General features: G+C 53.9%; 1 protein-coding gene across 1 annotated transcript in view; it reads left to right on the top strand.

The window, feature by feature from the left end:
- The first annotated feature begins 12883 nt into the window (after positions 1-12883).
- The window catches only part of ZBTB7B (zinc finger and BTB domain containing 7B), a 78335-nt gene continuing 72825 nt past the window's right edge, over positions 12884-18393 (top strand). Inside the window, exon 1 of the mRNA XM_069768798.1 lies at positions 12884-14093. The gene's annotated coding sequence lies outside the window, so the exon portion shown is untranslated. The remainder of the gene's footprint in view (positions 14094-18393) is intronic.

Genomic DNA, 18393 nt, shown 5'->3' on the forward strand with positions numbered 1-18393 from the left:
ATCACAGAGCTGTGAAATCATCACATGACACCACTGCAGTCACAGGTTCATAACATGGGGCTCCAGTGACATCACAGAGCTGTGACATCATCACATGACACCAATGAAGTCACAGCCTCAATACATGGGGCCTCAGTGACATAATAGAGCTGTGACATCATCACATGACGCCACTGCAGTCACAGGCTCAATACATGGGGCCCCAGTGATATCACAGTGCTGTGACATCATCAAGACACCACTGCAGTCACAGGGTCAATACATGGGGCCCCAGTGACATCAGAGAGCTGTGACATCATCAAGACACCACTGCAGTCACAGGCTCAATACATGGGGCCCCAGTGACATCAGAGAGCTGTGACATCATCAAGACACCACTGCAGTCACTGGGTCAATACATGGGGCCCCAGTGACATCACAGACCTGTGACATCATCAAATGACACCACTGCAGTCAGAGGCTCAATACAAGGGACCCTAGTGACATCACAGAGCTGTGACATCATCACATGACACCACTGCAGTCACAGGCTCAATACATGGGGTCTTAGTGACATAACAGAGCTGTGACATCATCACATGACATCACTGCAGTCACAGGCTCAATACATGGGGCACCAGTGACATCACAGTGCTGTGACATCATCACATGCCACCACTGCAATCACAGGCTCCATACATGGGGTCCCAGTGACATCACAGAGCTGCGAAATCATCACAACACCACTGCAGTCACAGGTTCATAACATGGGGCTCCAGTGACATCACAGAGCTGTGACATCATCACATAACACCACTGAAATCACAGGCTCAATACATGGGGCCTCAGTGACATAACAGAGGTGTGACATCATCACATGACACCACTGCAGTCACAGGCTCAATACATGGGGCCCCAGTGACATCACAGAGCTGTGACATCATCATACCACTGCAGTCACAGGCTCAATACATGGGGCCTCAGTGACATCACAGAGCTGTGACATCATCATACCACTGCAGTCACAAGCTCAATACATGGGGCCCCAGTGACATCACAGAGCTGTGACATCATCAAGACACCACTGCAGTCACAGGGTCAATACATGGGGCCCCAGTGACATCACAGAGCTGTGACATCATCACATGACACCACTGCAGTCACAGGCTCAATACTTGGGGCCTCAGTGACATCACAGAGCTGTGACACCATCAAATGACAAAACTGCAGTCACAGGCTCAATACATGGGGACTCAGTGACATAACAGAGCTGTGACATCATCACATGACACGACTGCAGTCACAGGCTCAATACATGGGGCCCCAGTGATATCAAAGAGCTGTGACATCATCATGATATCACTGCAGTCACAGGCTCAATACATGGGGCCTCAGTGACATCACAGAGCTGTGACATCATCATACCACTGCAGTCACAGACTCAATACATGGGGCCCCAGTGACATCACAGAGCTGTGACATCATCACATGTCACCACTGCAGTCACAGGCTCAATACATGGGGCCCCAGTGACATCACAGAGCTGTGACATCATTACATGACACGACTGCAGTCACAGGCCCAATACATTGGGCCCAAGTGACATCACAGAGCTGTGACATCATCACATGACACCCCTGCAGTAACAGGCTCAATACATGGGGCCTCAATGACATCACAGAGCTGTGACATCATCATGATACCACTGCAGTCACAGGCTAAATACATGGGGCCTCAGTGACATCACAGAGCTGTGACATCATCATACCACTGCAGTCACAGGCTCAATACATGGGGCCTCAGTGACATCATAGAGCTGTGACATCATCATACCACTGCAGTCACAAGCTCAATACATGGGACCCCAGTGACATCACAGAGCTGTGACATCATCAAGACACCACTGCAGTCACAGGGTCAATACATGGGGCCCCAGTGACATCACAGAGCTGTGACATCATCACATGACACCACTGCAGTCACAGGCTCAATACTTGGGGCCTCAGTGACATCACAGAGCTGTGACACCATCAAATGACACCACTGCAGTCAGAGGTTCAATACATGGGACCCTAGTGACATCACAGAGCTGTGTCATCACCACATGACACCACTGCAGTCACAGGCTCAATACATGGGGTCTTAGTGACATAACAGAGCTGTGACATCATCACATGACACGACTGCAGTCACAGGCTCAATACATGGGGCCCCAGTGACATCAAAGAGCTGTGACATCATCATGATACCACTGCAGTCACAGGCTCAATACATGGGGCCTCAGTGACATCACAGAGCTGTGACATCATCATACCACTGCAGTCACAGGCTCAATACATGGGGCACCAGTGACATCACAGAGCTGTGACATCATCACGTCACCACTGCAGTCACAGGCTCAATACATGGGGCCTCAGTGACATCACAGAGCTGTGACATCATCACATGACACCATTGCAGTCACAGTCTCAATACATTGGGCCCCAGTGACATCACAGAGCTGTGACATCATTACATGACACCACTGCAGTCACAGGCCCAATACATTGGGCCCAAGTGACATCACAGAGCTGTGACATCATCACATGACACCCCTGCAGTCACAGGCTCAATACATGGGGCCTCAGTGACATCACAGAGCTGTGACATCATCATAGCACTGCAGTCACAAGCTCAATACATGCGGCCCCAATGACATCACAGAGCTGTGACATCACATGACACCACTGCAGTCACAGGTTCATAACATGGGGCTCCAGTGACATCACAGAGCTGTGACATCATCACATGACACCACTGAAGTCACAGGCTCAATACATGGGGCCTCAGTGACATAACAGAGCTGTGACATCATCACATGACACCACTGCAGTCACAGGCTCAATACATGGGGCCCCGGTGACATCACAGAGCTGTGACATCATCATACCACTGCAGTCACAGGCTCAATACATGGGGCCTCAGTGACATAACAGAGCTGTGACATCATCACATGACACCACTGAAGTCACAGGCTCTATACATGGGGCCTCAATGACATAACAGAGCTGTGACATCATCACATGACACCACTGCAGTCACAGGCTCAATACATGGGGCCTCAGTGACATCACAGAGCTGTGATATCATCATACCACTGCAGTCACAGGCTCAATACATGGGGCCCCAGTGACATCACAGAGCTGTGACATCATCAAGACACCACTGCAGTCACAGGGTCAATACATGGGGCCCCAGTGACATCACAGAGCTGTGACATCATCACATGACACCACTGCAGTCAAAGGCTCAATACATGGGGCCTCAGTGACATAACAGAGCTGTGACATCATCACATGACACCACTGCAGTCACAGGCTCAATACATGGGGCCCCAGTGACATCAAAGAGCTGTGACATCATCATGATATCACTGCAGTCACAGGCTCAATACATGGGGCCTCAGTGACATCACAGAGCTGTGATATCATCACACCACTGCAGTCACAGGCTCAATACATGGGGCCCCAGTGACATCACAGAGCTGTGACATCATCACATGTCACCACTGCAGTCACAGGCTCAATACATGGGGCCTCAGTGACATCACAGAGCTGTGACATCATCACATGACACCACTGCAGTCAGAGGATCAATACATTGGGCCCCAGTGACATCACAGAGCTGTGACATCATCATACCACTGCAGTCACAGGCTCAATACATTGGGCCCAAGTAACATCACAGAGCTGTGACATCATCACATGACACCCCAGCAGTAACAGGCTCAATACATGGGGCCTCAATGACATCACAGAGCTGTGACATCATCATGATACCACTGCAGTCACAGGCTCAATACATGGGGCCTCAGTGACATCACAGAGCTGTGACATCATCACATGACACCACTGCAGTCACAGGCTCAATACATGGGGCCCCAGTGACATCACTGAGCTGTGACATCATCATACCTCTGCAGTCACAAGCTCAATACATGGGGCCCCAGTGACATCACAGAGCTGTGACATCATCAAGACACCACTGCAGTCACAGGGTCAATACATGGGGCCCCAGTGACATCACAGAGCTGTGACATCATCACATGACACCACTGCAGTCACAGGCTCAATACTTGGGGCCTCAGTGACATCACAGAGCTGTGACACCATCAAATGACACCACTGCAGTCAGAGGCTCAATACATGGGACCCTAGTGACATCACAGAGCTGTGACATCATCACATGACACCACTGCAGTCACAGGCTCAATACATGGGGTCTTAGTGACATAACAGAGCTGTGACATCATCACATGACATCACTGCAGTCACAGGCTCAATACATGGGGCACCAGTGACATCACAGAGCTGTGACATCATCACATGCCACCACTGCAATCACAGGCTCCATACATGGGGTCCCAGTGACATCACAGAGCTGCGAAATCATCACGACACCACTGCAGTCACAGGTTCATAACATGGGGCTCCAGTGACATCACAGAGCTGTGACATCATCACATAACACCACTGAAATCACAGGCTCAATACATGGGGCCTCAGTGACATAACAGAGGTGTGACATCATCACATGACACCACTGAAGTCACAGGCTCAATACATGGGGCCCCAGTGACATCACAGAGCTGTGACATCATCATACCACTGCAGTCACAGGCTCAATACATGGGGCCTCAGTGACATCACAGAGCTGTGACATCATCATTCCACTGCAGTCACAAGCTCAATACATGGGGCCCCAGTGACATCACAGAGCTGTGACATCATCAAGACACCACTGCAGTCACAGGGTCAATACATGGGGCCCCAGTGACATCACAGAGCTGTGACATCATCACATGACACCACTGCAGTCACAGGCTCAATACTTAGGGCCTCAGTGACATCACAGAGCTGTGACACCATCAAATGACAAAACTGCAGTCACAGGCTCAATACATGGGGACTCAGTGACATAACAGAGCTGTGACATCATCACATGACGCGACTGCAGTCACAGGCTCAATACATGGGGCCCCAGTGATATCAAAGAGCTGTGACATCATCATGATATCACTGCAGTCACAGGCTCAATACATGGGGCCCCAGTGACATCACAGAGCTGTGACATCATTAAATGACACCACTGCAGTCACAGGGTCAATACATGGGGCCCCAGTGACATCACAGAGCTGTGACATCATCACATGACACCACTGCAGTCACAGGCTCAATACTTGGGGCCTCAGTGACATCACAGAGCTGTGACATCATCATGATACCACTGCAGTCACAGGCTCAATACATGGGGCCTCAGTGACATCACAGAGCTGTGACATCATCATACCACTGCAGTCACAGGCTCAATACATGGGGCCTCAGTGACATCATAGAGCTGTGACATCATCATACCACTGCAGTCACAAGCTCAATACATGGGACCCCAGTGACATCACAGAGCTGTGACATCATCAAGACACCACTGCAGTCACAGGGTCAATACATGGGGCCCCAGTGACATCACAGAGCTGTGACATCATCACATGACACCACTGCAGTCACAGGCTCAATACTTGGGGCCTCAGTGACATCACAGAGCTGTGACACCATCAAATGACACCACTGCAGTCAGAGGTTCAATACATGGGACCCTAGTGACATCACAGAGCTGTGTCATCATCACATGACACCACTGCAGTCACAGGCTCAATACATGGGGTCTTAGTGACATAACAGAGCTGTGACATCATCACATGACACCACTTCAGTCACAGGCTCAATACATGGGGCCCCAGTGACATCACAGAGCTGTGACATCATCACATGACACCACTGCAGTCACAGGCTCAATATTTGGGGCCTCAGTCACATCACAGAGCTGTGACACCATCAAATGACACCACTTCAGTCATAGGCTCAATACATGGGGCCTCAGTGACATAACAGAGCTGTGACATCATCACATGACACGACTGCAGTCACAGGCTCAATACATGGGGCCCCAGTGACATCACAGAGCTGTGACATCATCATGATACCACTGCAGTCACGGGCTCAATACATGGGGCCTCAGTGACATCACAGAGCTGTGACATCATCATACCACTGCAGTCACAGGCTCAATACATGGGGTCCCAGTGACATCACAGAGCTGTGACATCATCACGTCACCACTGCAGTCACAGGCTCAATACATGGGGCCTCAGTGACATCACAGAGCTGTGACATCATCACATGACACCACTGCAGTCACAGGCTCAATACATTGGGCCCCAGTGACATCACAGAGCTGTGACATCATTACATGACACCACTGCAGTCATAGGCTCAATACATGGGGCCTCAATGACATCACAGAGCTGTGACATCATCATGATACCACTGCAGTCACAGGCTCAATACATGGGGCCTCAGTGACATCACAGAGCTGTGACATCATCATACCACTGCAGTCACAGGCTCAATACATGGGGCCCCAGTGACATCACAGAGCTGTGACATCATCAAGACACCACTGCAGTCACAGGGTCAATACATGGGGCCCCAGTGACATCACAGAGCTGTGACATCATCACATGACACCACTGCAGTCACAGGCTCAATACTTGGGGCCTCAGTGACATCACAGAGCTGTGACACCATCAAATGACACCACTGCAGTCAGAGGCTCAATACATGGGACCCTAGTGACATGACAGAGCTGTGACACCATCACATGACACCACTGCAGTCACATGCTCAATACATAGGGCCCCAGTGACATCACAGAGCTGTGAAATCATCACATGACACCACTGCAGTCACAGGTTCATAACATGGGGCTCCAGTGACATCACAGAGCTGTGACATCATCACATGACACCAATGAAGTCACAGCCTCAATACATGGGGCCTCAGTGACATAATAGAGCTGTGACATCATCACATGACGCCACTGCAGTCACAGGCTCAATACATGGGGCCCCAGTGATATCAGAGAGCTGTGACATCATCAAGACACCACTGCAGTCACAGGCTCAATACATGGGGCCCCAGTGACATCAGAGAGCTGTGACATCATCAAGACACCACTGCAGTCACTGGGTCAATACATGGGGCCCCAGTGACATCACAGACCTGTGACATCATCACATGACACCACTGCAGTCACAGGCTCAATACTTGGGGCCTCAGTGACATCACAGAGCTGTGACACCATCAAATGACACCACTGCAGTCACAGGCTCAATACATGGGGCCTCAGTGACATAACAGAGCTGTGACATCATCACATGACACCACTGCAGTCACAGGCTCAATACATGGGGCCCCAGTGACATCACAGAGCTGTGGCATTATCACATGACACCACTGCAGTCACAGGCTCAATACATGGGGCCCCAGTGACATCACAGAGCTGTGACATCATGATACCACTGCAGTCACAGGCTCAATACATGGGGCCTCAGTGACATCACAGAGCTGTGACATCATCACATGACACCACTGCAGTCACAGGCTCAATACATGGGGCCTCAGTGACATCACAGAGCTGTGACATCATCACATGACACCACTGCAGTCACAGGCTCAATATATGGGGCCCCAGTGACAGCACAGAGCTGTGACATCATCACATGACACCACTGCAATCACAGGCTCCATACATGGGGTCCCAGTGACATCACAGAGCTGTGAAATCATCACATGACACCACTGCAGTCACAGGTTCATAACATGGGGCTCCAGTGACATCACAGAGCTGTGACATCATCACATGACACCACTGAAGTCACAGGCTCAATACATGGGGCCTCAGTGACATAACAGAGCTGTGACATCATCACATGACACCACTGCAGTCACAGGCTCAATACATGGGGCCCCAGTGACATCACAGAGCTGTGACATCATCATACCACTGCAGTCACAGGCTCAATACATGGGGCCTCAGTGACATCACAGAGCTGTGACATCATCATATTACTGCAGTCACAGGCTCAATACATGGGGCCCCAGTGACATCACAGAGCTGTGATATCATCAAGACACCACTGCAGTCATAGTCAATACATGGGGCCCCAGTGACATCACAGAGCTGTGACATCATCACATGACACCACAGCAGTCACAGGCTCAATACTTGGGGCCTCAGTGACATCACAGAGCTGTGACACCATCAAATGACACCACTGCAGTCACAGGCTCAATATATGGGGCCCCAGTGACATAACAGAGCTGTGACATCATCACATGACACCACTGCAGTCACAGGCTCAATACATGGGGCCCCAGTGACATCACAGAGCTGTGATATCATCACATGACACCACTGCAGTCACAGGCTCAATACAAGGGGCCCCAGTGACATCACAGAGCTGTGACATCATACCACTGCAGTCACAGGCTCAATACATGGGGCCCCAGTGACATCACAGAGCTGTGACATCATCACATGACACCACTGCAGTCACAGGCTCAATACAAGGGGCCCCAGTGACATCACAGAGCTGTGACATCATACCACTGCAGTCACAGGCTCAATACATGGGGCCCCAGTGACATCACAGAGCTGTGGCATTATCACATGACACCACTGCAGTCACAGGCTCAATACATGGGGCCCCAGTGACATCACAGAGCTGTGACATCATGATACCACTGCAGTCACAGGCTCAATACATGGGGCCTCAGTGACATCACAGAGCTGTGACATCATCACATGACACCACTGCAGTCACAGGCTCAATACATGGGGCCTCAGTGACATCACAGAGCTGTGACATCATCACATGACACCACTGCAGTCACAGGCTCAATATATGGGGCCCCAGTGACAGCACAGAGCTGTGACATCATCACATGACACCACTGCAATCACAGGCTCCATACATGGGGTCCCAGTGACATCACAGAGCTGTGAAATCATCACATGACACCACTGCAGTCACAGGTTCATAACATGGGGCTCCAGTGACATCACAGAGCTGTGACATCATCACATGACACCACTGAAGTCACAGGCTCAATACATGGGGCCTCAGTGACATAACAGAGCTGTGACATCATCACATGACACCACTGCAGTCACAGGCTCAATACATGGGGCCCCAGTGACATCACAGAGCTGTGACATCATCATACCACTGCAGTCACAGGCTCAATACATGGGGCCTCAGTGACATCACAGAGCTGTGACATCATCATATTACTGCAGTCACAGGCTCAATACATGGGGCCCCAGTGACATCACAGAGCTGTGATATCATCAAGACACCACTGCAGTCATAGTCAATACATGGGGCCCCAGTGACATCACAGAGCTGTGACATCATCACATGACACCACAGCAGTCACAGGCTCAATACTTGGGGCCTCAGTGACATCACAGAGCTGTGACACCATCAAATGACACCACTGCAGTCACAGGCTCAATATATGGGGCCCCAGTGACATAACAGAGCTGTGACATCATCACATGACACCACTGCAGTCACAGGCTCAATACATGGGGCCCCAGTGACATCACAGAGCTGTGATATCATCACATGACACCACTGCAGTCACAGGCTCAATACAAGGGGCCCCAGTGACATCACAGAGCTGTGACATCATACCACTGCAGTCACAGGCTCAATACATGGGGCCCCAGTGACATCACAGAGCTGTGACATCATCACATGACACCACTGCAGTCACAGGCTCAATACAAGGGGCCCCAGTGACATCACAGAGCTGTGACATCATACCACTGCAGTCACAGGCTCAATACAAGGGGCCCCAGTGACATCACAGAGCTGTGACATCATACCACTGCAGTCACAGGCTCAATACATGGGGCCTCAATGACATCACAGAGCTGTGACATCATCACATGACACCACTGCAGTCACAGGCTCAATACAAGGGGCCCCAGTGACATCACAGAGCTGTGACATCATACCACTGCAGTCACAGGCTCAATACATGGGGCCTCAGTGACATCACAGAGCTATGACATCATCACATGACACCACTGCAGTCACAGGCTCAATATATGGGGCCCCAGTGACATCACAGAGCTGTGACATCATCACATGACACCACTGCAGTCACAGGCTCAATATATGGGGCCCCAGTGACATCACAGAGCTGTGACATCATCACATGACACCACTGCAGTCACAGGCTCAATACATGGGGCCCCAGTGACATCACAGAGCTGTGACATCATCACATGACACCACTGCAGTCACAGGCTCAAGAAATGCATGGCCCTATATAATGACACACTGATCTGGCGGTCTCTGCATTTCCCTCATCTACAGGGTTGCGTTCCCCTGTGTATTGTGTCCGTTTATTTCCTCTGTGTTCTCATTTGTGCTTCAGTCACACAGGTGAACTATGTGGCCCCTGTAAATCACTGTGGGGGCCCCAGTGCTCTGGTCATGCTCCCTCCTGTGTGCCCCCTGTATATCACAGTGCGGGCCGGGGCTCTGGTCATGCCTCCTCTTCTGTGGCCCCTATAGTAACACTGTGTGGACTCTGTATATCACTTATCATTGTGGGGCCCCTTTATATCACACCGGGGGCTCCAGTAATGCTACCTCCTGTGTGGCCCCCGTGCTCTTGTCAGGCTTCATCCTGCGTGGCCCCTGTATTTTGTGTTTTGGGCCCCCATGCTCTGGTAACGCTCTCACAGTGGGTCCCCGTGCTCCAGTCATGATCCCAGAAGTGGCTCCTGTAGTAACACTGTATGACCCCTGTATGTCACAGAGGGGGCTCCTGTATATCACAGTGGGGGTGGCCGTGCCCTGCTCTGGCTCTTTACTATGTAGCCCCTGGATATCACACTGGGGGCTCCCATGCCCCCATCAGGCTCTCTGCTGTGTGGCCCCTGGATATCACACTGGGGGCCCTGTGCCCAGGCTGTTTGCTGTGTGGCCCCTGGGTATCACACTGGGGGCCCTGTGCCCAGGCTGTCTGCTGTGTAGCCCTTGGATATCACACTGGGGGCCCCCGTGCCCAGGCTGTTTGCTGTGTGGCCCCTGGGTATCACACTGGGAGCCCTGTGCCCAGGCTGTCTGCTGTGTGGCCCCTGGGTATCACACTGGGGGCCCTGTGCCCAGGCTGTCTGCTGTGTGGCCCCTGGGTATCACACTGGGGGCCCTGTGCCCAGGCTGTTTGCTGTGTGGCCCCTGGGTATCACACTGGGGGCCCTGTGCCCAGGCTGTCTGCTGTGTGGCCCCTGGGTATCACACTGGGGGCCCTGTGCCCAGGCTGTTTGCTGTGTGGCCCCTGGGTATCACACTGGTGGCCCCCGTGCCCAGGCTGTTTGCTGTGTGGCCGCTGGGTATCACACTGGGGGCCCTGTGCCCAGGCTGTTTGCTGTGTGGCCCCTGGGTATCACACTGGTGGCCCCCGTGCCCAGGCTGTTTGCTGTGTGGCCCCTGGGTATCACACTGGTGGCCCCCGTGCCCAGGCTGTTTGCTGTGTGGCCCCTGGGTATCACACTGGGGGCCCTGTGCCCAGGCTGTCTGCTGTGTGGCCCCTGGGTATCACACTGGGGGCCCTGTGCCTAGGCTGTTTGCTGTGTGGCCCCTGGGTATCACACTGGGGGCCCCGTGCCCAGGCTGTTTGCTGTGTGGCCCCTGGGTATCACACTGGGGGCCCTGTGCCCAGGCTGTCTGCTGTGTGGCCCCTGGGTATCACACTGGGGGCCCTGTGCCTAGGCTGTTTGCTGTGTGGCCCCTGGGTATCACACTGGGGGCCCTGTGCCCAGGCTGTCTGCTGTGTGGCCCCTGGGTATCACACTGGGGGCCCTGTGCCCAGGCTGTCTGCTGTGTGGCCCCTGGGTATCACACTGGGGGCCCCGTGCCCAGGCTGTCTGCTGTGTAGCCCTTGGATATCACACTGGGGGCCCTGTGCCCAGGCTGTTTGCTGTGTGGCCCCTGGGTATCACACTGGGGGCCCTGTGCCCAGGCTGTCTGCTGTGTAGCCCTTGGATATCAGACTGGGGGCCCTGTGCCCAGGCTGTTTGCTGTGTGGCCCCTGGGTATCACACTGGGGGCCCTGTGCCCAGGCTGTCTGCTGTGTAGCCCCTGGGTATCACACTGGGGGCCCCATGCCCAGGCTGTTTGCTGTGTGGCCCCTGGGTATCACACTGGGGGCCCTGTGCCCAGGCTGTCTGCTGTGTGGCCCCTGGGTATCACACTGGGGGCCCTGTGCCCAGGCTGTGTGCTGTGTGGCCCCTGGGTATCACACTGGGGGCCCTGTGCCCAGGCTGTCTGCTGTGTAGCCCTTGGATATCACACTGGGGGCCCTGTGCCCAGGCGGTCTGCTGTGTGGCCCCTGGGTATCACACTGGGGTCCCTGTGCCCAGGCTGTCTGCTGTGTAGCCCTTGGATAGCACACTGGGGGCCCTGTGCCCAGGCTGTCTGCTGTGTGGCCCCTGGGTATCACACTGGGGGCCCTGTGCCCAGGCTGTCTGCTGTGTGGCCCCTGGGTATCACACTGGGGTCCCTGTGCCCAGGCTGTCTGCTGTGTGGCCCCTGGGTATCACACTGGGGTCCCTGTGCCCAGGCTGTCTGCTGTGTAGCCCTTGGATATCACACTGGGGGCCCTGTGCCCAGGCTGTTTGCTGTGTGGCCCCTGGGTATCACACTGGGGGCCCTGTGCCCAGGCTGTTTGCTGTGTGGCCCCTGGGTATCACACTGGTGGCCCCCGTGCCCAGGCTGTCTGCTGTGTGGCCCCTGGGTATCACACTGGTGGCCCCCGTGCCCCGCTCAGGCTCCCGCCTCCGTCCTCCTGTCAAATTTCTTCCTATTGCCGCTTTAAGAGTGAAGAGAAGCTTTCTCGTCATCATCCTGGTGGCCCCGCCCCCTCACACTGACAGTCAGCTGGCCCTGCCAACCGTGGAGCGGTATTTTTCCGGTCTGTCCCCTGTCTCGTCGAATCAGCGCGCTCCGGGTTGAAGAGCACTTCCTGGTTGTCAGTTAAGGTGGCCCCATGAGGATGGCAGCTGGGCAGAGATTAAAGGTAGCAGGGCGGAGCCAGTGACAACCTGTGGCAGGTGGGGAGGGGGGGCACCAGGTACAGGGGGGTCCCGGAAGTGGCGGCAGGGCGGAGCCGTAGCCAGGGACAGGTGAGGCTGGGAGGGGACAGCACAGGTGTGACAGGCTGGAGAGGAGGAGGACAGGCAGCTTCCTGCAGCAGAGCCCACCCAGCCAGTCACCAGGAGAGGACGAGAGGGCACTGAGCCTGGACCCCGGGAGCCACCACCTGAGGGCACCTAGCCGGGACCCTGAGAGCCACCACCTGAGGGCACCGATCCGGGACCCTGAGAGCCACCACCAAAGGACACCGAGCCGGGACCCCGAGAGCCACCACCTGAGGGCACCTAGCCGGGACCCTGAGAGCCACCACCTAAGGACACCGAGCCGGGACCCTGAGGGCCACCACCTAAGGACACCGAGCCGGGACCCTGAGGGCCACCACCTAAGGACACCGAGCCGGGACCCTGAGGGCCACCACCTAAGGACACCGAGCCGGGACCCTGAGGGCCACCACCTAAGGACACCGAGCCGGGACCCTGAGGGCCACCACCTAAGGACACCGAGCCGGGACCCTGAGGGCCACCACCTAAGGACACCGAGCCGGGACCCTGAGGGCCACCACCTAAGGACACCGAGCCGGGACCCTGAGGGCCACCATCTGAGGGCACTGAGCCGGGACCCTGAGAGCCACCACCTGAGGGCACCGAGCCGGGACCCTGAGAGCCAGAGGGCACCGAGCCGAGAGCCAGAGGGCACTGAGCCGGGACCCTGAGAGCCACCACCTGAGGGTACTGAGCCAGGACCCCGAGAGCCAGAGGGCACCGAGCCAGGACCCTGAAAGCCACCACCTGAGGGTACTGAGCCAGGACCCCGAGAGCCAGAGGGCACCAAGCCGGGACCCCAAGAGCCAGGAGGCACAACAGTCGGGACCCCCAGAGGCCATCGAGCTGGGACCCTGAGAGCAAGGACCTGTGGGCACTAAGCTGGGACCCCAAGAGCCATTACCTGAGGGCACGAGCTGGGGCACACACAAACAGGGCAAGACGGCATCGAGCCACAAAACTAATCACGGCCCACCGAGACCCAAAGAGACAGGACAACATCTGACACTGCAGAACAGGTGAGTGCGACTGCTTCCCCCCCATCATATCATATACAGGAGCCCCCCCCCCGTCGTGTCATGTCATATACAGGAGAGCCCCCCCCCCGTCGTGTCATGTCATATACAGGAGAGCCCCCCCCATCGTGTCATGTCATATACAGGAGAGCCCCCCCATCGTGTCATGTCATATACAGGAGAGCCCCCCCCATCGTGTCATGTCATATACAGGAGAGCCCCCCCATCGTGTCATGTCATATACAGGAGCCCCCCCCGTCATGTCATATACAGGAGAGCCCCCCCACGTCGTGTCATGTCATATACAGGAGAGCCCCCCGTCATGTCATATACAGGAGAGCCCCCCCACGTCGTGTCATATACAGGAGAGCCCCCCGTCATGTCATATACAGGAGAGCCCCCCCCCGTCATGTCATATACAGGAGAGCCCCCCCCCTTCATGTCATATACAGGAGAGCCCCCCCCCTTCATGTCATATATAGGAGAGCCCCCCCGTCATGTCATATACAGGAGAGCCCCCCCGTCATGTCATATACAGGAGAGCCCCCCCGTCATGTCATATACAGGAGAGCCCCCCCGTCATGTCATATACAGGAGAGCCCCCCCGTCATGTCATATACAGGAGAGCCCCCCCGTCATGTCATATACAGGAGAGCCCCCCGTCATGTCATATACAGGAGAGCCCCCCGTCATGTCATATACAGGAGAGCCCCCCGTCATGTCATATACAGGAGAGCCCCCCGTCATGTCATATACAGGAGAGCCCCCCGTCATGTCATATACAGGAGAGCCCCCCGTCATGTCATATACAGGAGAGCCCCCCACGTCGTGTCATGTCATATACAGGAGAGCCCCCCCCCCGTCGTGTCATGTCATATATAGGAGAGCCCCCCCCACGTCGTGTCATGTCATATACAGGAGAGCCCCCCCCACGTCGTGTCATGTCATATACAGGAGAGCCCCCCCCACGTCGTGTCATGTCATATACAGGAGAGCCCCCCCCCCGTCGTGTCATGTCATATATAGGAGAGCCCCCCCCACGTCGTGTCATGTCATATACAGGAGAGCCCCCCCCACGTCGTGTCATGTCATATACAGGAGAGCCCCCCCCCCGTCGTGTCATGTCATATACAGGAGAGCCCCCCCCCCCGTCGTGTCATGTCATATACAGGAGAGCCCCCCCCACGTCGTGTCATGTCATATACAGGAGAGCCCCCCCCACGTCGTGTCATGTCATATACAGGAGAGCCCCCCCCCCGTCGTGTCATGTCATATACAGGAGAGCCCCCCCACGTCGTGTCATGTCATATACAGGAGAGCCCCCCCCACGTCGTGTCATGTCATATACAGGAGAGCCCCCCCCACGTCGTGTCATGTCATATACAGGAGAGCCCCCCCCACGTCGTGTCATGTCATATACAGGAGAGCCCCCCCCCCACGTCGTGTCATGTCATATACAGGAGAGCCCCCCCCACGTCGTGTCATGTCATATACAGGAGAGCCCCCCCCCACGTCGTGTCATGTCATATACAGGAGAGCCCCCCCCACGTCGTGTCATGTCATATACAGGAGAGCCCCCCCCCCACGTCGTGTCATGTCATATACAGGAGAGCCCCCCCCCCACGTCGTGTCATGTCATATACAGGAGAGCCCCCCCCACGTCGTGTCATGTCATATACAGGAGAGCCCCCCCCGTCATGTCATATACAGGAGAGCCCCCCCCGTCATGTCATATACAGGAGAGCCCCCCCCGTCATGTCATATACAGGAGAGCCCCCCCCGTCATGTCATATACAGGAGAGCCCCCCCCGTCATGTCATATACAGGAGAGCCCCCCCCGTCATGTCATATACAGGAGAGCCCCCCCCGTCATGTCATATACAGGAGAGCCCCCCCCTTCATGTCATATACAGGAGCCCCCCCACGTCGTGTCATGTCATATACAGGAGCCCCCCCACGTCGTGTCATGTCATATACAGGAGAGCCCCCCCCGTCATGTCATATACAGGAGAGCCCCCCCCCGTCATGTCATATACAGGAGAGCCCCCCCCGTCATGTCATATACAGGAGAGCCCCCCCTTCATGTCATATACAGGAGCCCCCCCACGTCGTGTCATGTCATATACAGGAGCCCCCCCACGTCGTGTCATGTCATATACAGGAGAGCCCCCCCCACGTCGTGTCATGTCATATACAGGAGAGCCCCCCCCACGTCGTGTCATGTCATATACAGGAGAGCCCCCCCACGTCGTGTCATGTCATATACAGGAGAGCCCCCCCCACGTCGTGTCATGTCATATACAGGAGAGCCCCCCCCACGTCGTGTCATGTCATATACAGGAGAGCCCCCCGTCATGTCATATACAGGAGAACCCCCCCTTCATGTCATATACAGGAGAGCCCCCCACGTCGTGTCATATACAGGAGCCCCCCCACGTCGTGTCATGTCATATACAGGAACCAGACAGTCCATGACAGGGGACATCTGTGGGGTCTCTATCCCCTCTCAGTCCGTGTACTGTCTTGTATCTGAGGGGTCTCTGTCTTCTCTCAGGCTGGGACTGTCTGGTATTTGCGGGATCTGGGCGTCTTGGGGGGGATCAACCCTTGGTTGGCTGGACTGTATAGAAAGCGTAAGTGGAGCCAGGGTCAATGTGACAGCAGGTGAGGGCTGCAGAAAGAGTTAATGAAGCCCCCCCTCGTCACCTTTGAATGGCCACCCCTCCCTGTGCGGTTAAACCTGCTCTTACTAATCCCGGCTTTCCTTGCTGACGGCAGCCCGTGGGGTCCGTAATTATGGAGGTCGATGTGGATTTAGGGGGGAGGACAGAGACACTCATGTGACATCACTGACTGAGTGCAAGCTTCTTGTCCCAGAGTCGTGAGCGATAGCCCTGAGTAATGTCCGTCACCGATGCTGACTTATCCCTGTGTAGTACCCGTCGCTGATCGCTGATATACCAACCCTATTTACCCACAATGAAAATATAAATCTAAGGTAAATAAAGTGAAGTACAAAAAATAAATGTTAAAATATAATTTATTAAGCAAAATTAAAATTAGAAAAGGGGCTAGGACAAAAATAGAGGGATCCAATTCCAAAGTGTGCAACAAAATCCATTATCAGTAAGACAACGGATATTCCTCATCTGCTCAGATTCAACTAGCGAGGTGGCTCTGACCACAATATCTAACTAGCAATAGAAAGTTGGTAACCCAGGAATCTGAATAGGAGAATCAGAAATAGGGTGTCGCTGGGTAGCATGTTAGTAAGAATGTACGAGTACATGTGTCTATGGGCATTGTATGAGTATATACCTACCAGGGTCATACATGTACAGTATATACGTTCAGTATGAATATGGGCCTGATATGTACATGCTGCAACACACTCCTCTACGTCCAAGCAATATACTCCTGCACATTGGTATAGATGGTTGTGTGTGTGAATATAGACATGTGACTGCTGAGGTATGAGTGTATTTATATTTGTGTGTATGTGTGATATCAGTTAGTATAGAGGTGTGTGTGTGTATGGACATTATTGTAATGGTAAGTGTGTGAGTGTATACCTATCAGGACTATATTTCTATATACTCTGTAGGTCTCTACTGATAGGTCACACACATGTACTGTATGTCTGTAATAAGTCCATGCTCACACCTGATTGGCCTATACTTGTACATGCGTGTATCTGAGCTCATACATCTATAGTATTGTGTACTGTCTGTACTAGTACACATAGTGATGGAGAATGTAGGTGGTGATCCTCAACGTGGGCAGTGATGATGATGTCTACACAGCGCTGTGGAAGTAATAATGTTGTATCAGTCAGCAAAATAAATTAATATGCACATGCATATATCTATACTCAAGTCTATTCTCATACAATCAGTCATGGCCAAAAGTGTTGGCACCCTTGAAGTTTGATGGGCGTATTCTTCTAAAAGCAATTTTAAAGGGAACCTGTCACTCCCAAAATCGAAGGTGAGCTAAGCCCACCGGCATCAGGGGCTTATCTACAGCATTCTGTAATGCTGTAGATAAGCCCCCGATGTATCCTGAAAGATGAGAAAAAGAGGTTAGATTATACTCACCTGGGCGGGCGTTCCGATCCGATGGGTGTCACGGTCCAGTCCGGGGGGCCTCCTATCTTCTTACGATGACATCCTCTTCTTGTCTTCACACTCCGGCGCAGGCGTACTTTGTCTGCCCTGTTGAGGGCAGAGCAAAGTACTACAGTGCACAGGCGCCGGGCCTCTCTGACCTTTCCCGGCGCCTGCGCACTGCATTACTTTGCTCT

This window comes from Ranitomeya imitator, chromosome 1, assembly GCF_032444005.1.
Source record: "Ranitomeya imitator isolate aRanImi1 chromosome 1, aRanImi1.pri, whole genome shotgun sequence".
NCBI classification, from domain to species: Eukaryota; Metazoa; Chordata; class Amphibia; order Anura; family Dendrobatidae; genus Ranitomeya; species Ranitomeya imitator.